Here is a 3,987-nt window from a genome sequence, read left to right as displayed (position 1 = left end):
AAGTTATGTTAATGAAAAATCGTTTTTTCTTTTGATTAAAAATATAACTATTTGGTTGGCATATTTTGTTGAAATTTCGTTTTTTTTGTGGTTCTGACAACCGCCGTACAAAATTTTATAAGGGATTATCCACATATGGAGTAAGATATACGTAAAATATATAAATTTCCAACCTTAATAGTTTAATTTAAAAAAAAAAAGTAATTTTCAACAAAATAGTTACATTTTCAATCAAAGTAACAAAACTTCGATTAAAAAGAAATGCATTCTTAACGAAAAGCTTAATACGAATTATTTTTATCGAAATATATATTTAAATTTTTAATCCAAAATAGTTTAATTACAACAAAAAGTAAGAGTTTTCAAAGAAAGTTAAATTTTCAACGAAGAACAATTTTTCAGACAATAACGAAAAAAAATCACCGAAAGTGTTCAAGTTTCGAATAAAAAATGGAAGTTACATTTTCAGTTTGAAAAATTAATTTTCAATTAAACAAAAAACGAATTTTCAATGAAATGGGTAAATTTTTAACAACAAAAAAATGCATTTTTAAGCAAATAGTATAAAAGAATATGTTAAATGTCCGTCTATCACAATTGGGCAAAAATTAACGCAATTTTCATAAAAAGAAAGCATATTTCGAGTTTGATCGAGGACACTTCCCTTTTTATACACTAATCGATAGTTATCTGATGTAAAATTTCTTGAGACATCTGAGCTTGAGGGCCACGTTAGGGCGTTTCTCACTTGTACAAAATACTCCTGAAATCGTACACCGTTTAAAAATATCAGAAACATTTTTTGCTGATAAATTATATTTGTTTTTAATGTCAAAAATGAACAATTCCATACGATTTTAATAGAATGATTATTATAAAATTTAGAATGTACAAAGAAGGAAAGAATTGTTTAAAGTTTGCAAGTAAGGCGCAAATAAACCAAAACACAATCACATCGATTTTTCTCCTTACTTGATTTATAAAATAAAACGGTGTACGCGAAAATTTTCCTTATGGTTAAACCATTAGTAATATCCTATTCTAAGTTATATTATTTGTTATTTAGAAAAATGAATAAATTTGAATATTTTTCAACATTTTATTTATGGGCTATTCCACCTAAGATTTACCGCATAATTTTTGTGTGTGTGAAATAGTTATTTTTTCGATCTTTGTTGAAAAATATTTAATACGTATTTTTTTATTTCAATATGATATGCAAATTTTCCGAGAAATAAATTTTTCAAAAAGGCTCGTTTTTTAAAAAGTGATCGTCTTAACTTTTTTATAACTGAAAAATTATTTATCAAGCAAATTTCAAACATTTTATCTAATATGCACTTGATCCCGAACTTCGAAATGAAGTATACTGCAAAATTTCTCCAGTGAATTTTCATAAATAAATTAGGAACTTTTATAAAAAAAAAAGAGATCGCTAAAAAAGAACCTAATTTTTTCACTTTTTTGTGGATTTATATTCCTAACACATTCCATAATATACTGTAAAAATTTCAAAGTGGCAAAATGAACAGTTATTGAATGATGAATTTTTAGCTGAAGCCACTTTGAAATTTGTACAGTATATTCTGGAATGTGTTGTAAATATTAATCAACAAAAAAAGTTTTAAAAAAGTAGATCCTTTTTTAGCGATTTTTATATGTTTATAAAAATGCCTAATTTATGTATGAAAATTCAATGGAGAAATTTTTCAGTTCTGGGCATGATGTAGACAGTGAGGCATTCTAAAACTCACTCACCCCATTTACATCCTCGCGTCTCCTGAGCTCTACGAGCTGAAAAGATAGAAAATGATTATTAGTATGTTTCATTTTATATGGCAAAAAAGAGAAGATTTTCAAATCTGAACACGCAGACTAGCCTAAGTTGTACCTCTTTAGTCAAAAAGTTAAAAAAAAAACAGAATTAAAAATCGGATAGGATTTAGAGATCCTTTATCTTAGTTTATTTCTTTTTTATTGATTTCTTGTTGTTTTAATTTTCCCAAGTCTCACGGCCGTGACATGAAATGGTTAATAGTTCAAATGAAATAGTTAAATTTTTAGTTGAAATAATTAATTTATAAAAAATAATATTTAATTAAATAGTTGAATTTTCAAAAAGAGATCAATTGTGTATAAAAAGATGAATTTTCAACAAAACTCATAAGTTTTCAAACAAATAGTTAAATTTGCAAGTAAAGTAAAGAGGTAATTTTCGACCATGAGGGCTAAATTTTCGACTAAAAAAATTGAACTTTCAATAAAAAAGATGAATTTTCAACAAAAAGGTGAATTTTCAACCAAGAAGTTAAAATTTTCTACAGAAAAAAAACCTACTTTTTAACAAAATAGTTCCATTTTAAATCAAAGAGATTAATTTCCAACTAAACTGATGAATCTTCACAACAACAAAAAATAATTTTTAACAAAGCAGTTGAATCCTCAAGCAAAAGATATTATTAATTGTTAGCCAAACAGTTGCAATAAAATTTCGACGAGAAAATAAATGAATATTAAAAAAAAAGTTAGTTGTCGGCCTAGAAAACTAAGTTTTCTAATAAAGATTTAAATTTTCAACAAAAAAAGATGAATTTTCTATGAAAAGAGATGAATTAAAAATATGTAAAGTTTTGAAGCCAAAAAGTGGAATGTTTTAAAAAAATGTGACTGTTAATCTTGAAAAGACAAATTTTTAACAAAAAAGTACAGTTTTTAATCAAATACTTTAATTTTCAATCAAATGGTCGAAACTTCAGCAAAAAAGATTAAACCTGCAACTAAAACAAGTGTCATTTTCAAACAAACAGTTGAATTTTCAAGCCAAAAATATGACTTGTTCACAAAATAGTTGAATTTTCAACTAAAAAATATGTATTTTCTATCAAGAGATAACTTAAAAAAATCAGATTTTTGAATGCGTTCTATTAATTCAGTTCGCATTTAAGAAAACAAATATGAAAGAAGGTAACTTTTTTAAAAATAGGGAAGAAAAGTGTTGGGTTTCCAAGTCAAAAAATCAAATGTTTTGGAAAACAGTTAATTTTCGAATCACAAAAGAGAAATATCGAAAAAAATAGTTGAATCCTAAAAAAACGTATGAGTCTTTAACCAAGATACATTTTTTTTATAAAAAAGAAAAAGAATTTTCAACCAAATACATACGTTTTTAACAAAATATTTGATTTTTCAACTAGAAAAGATTAATTTTTTAACACGAGATGATATTTCAAGAAGATTTGGGTTTTCAAGCTAAAAAGTCGATTAAAAAAAAAACAGTTTACCTTTCAACCAAAAATTGTTGGATTTTCTTATTAGATTCTATTAATTTAGTTCGGATTTAAGCAAACAAATTAGAAAAAGAGAAGTTTTTTGAAAATAGATGAGAAAAGAGGAATTATTTACATAAAATGAGAAAATAGGGGAAGGAAAGTCTGATACTGAATAGCATTTTCATACCATAGATTGATTAAATTTTCTTTTTTATAGATAAAGTCTAAAATAAGATGGAATAAAGTGACTTGAAAAAAGTGATTTGAGTGAATATGTTGCAGCCCTGATAATACACTCTATTTACGCAAGAAAAATTCTTAGATTTAGAAGACTTATAAAATATATAATAGATATAAGATTATAAGTATTAATACTTTAAAACATGAAAATTAAATTGACTTACAATGTAGATCAGTAGCATCGGGAGTCCGTAGCACTCGCGGAGGCCCTAAGTAGATATAAAATAAATCCCTCATATGAAGTTCCATCTTTTTGCAGCATCCACTTCCTTAATTGTAATCCATATCGCCTGAATTAACCACGAGCTGCAAAAGATCAACATTTTTTAATATGGGTTGAATCACTGGGAAGGTATACAATTAATTATGAATATAAATGATAGCAAAAAAATGTGCTTCACTGAGCAGTTCTTTGAACTAAAGATAATTTAGCTAACTCCCAAAAATGATGTTTTCTCTCTAAATTTGAAGAATGTTT

The sequence above is a fragment of the Belonocnema kinseyi genome, chromosome 6 (assembly GCF_010883055.1).
Source record: "Belonocnema kinseyi isolate 2016_QV_RU_SX_M_011 chromosome 6, B_treatae_v1, whole genome shotgun sequence".
In the NCBI taxonomy this organism is placed as follows: Eukaryota; Metazoa; Arthropoda; class Insecta; order Hymenoptera; family Cynipidae; genus Belonocnema; species Belonocnema kinseyi.
This window is presented reverse-complemented; position numbering follows the sequence as displayed.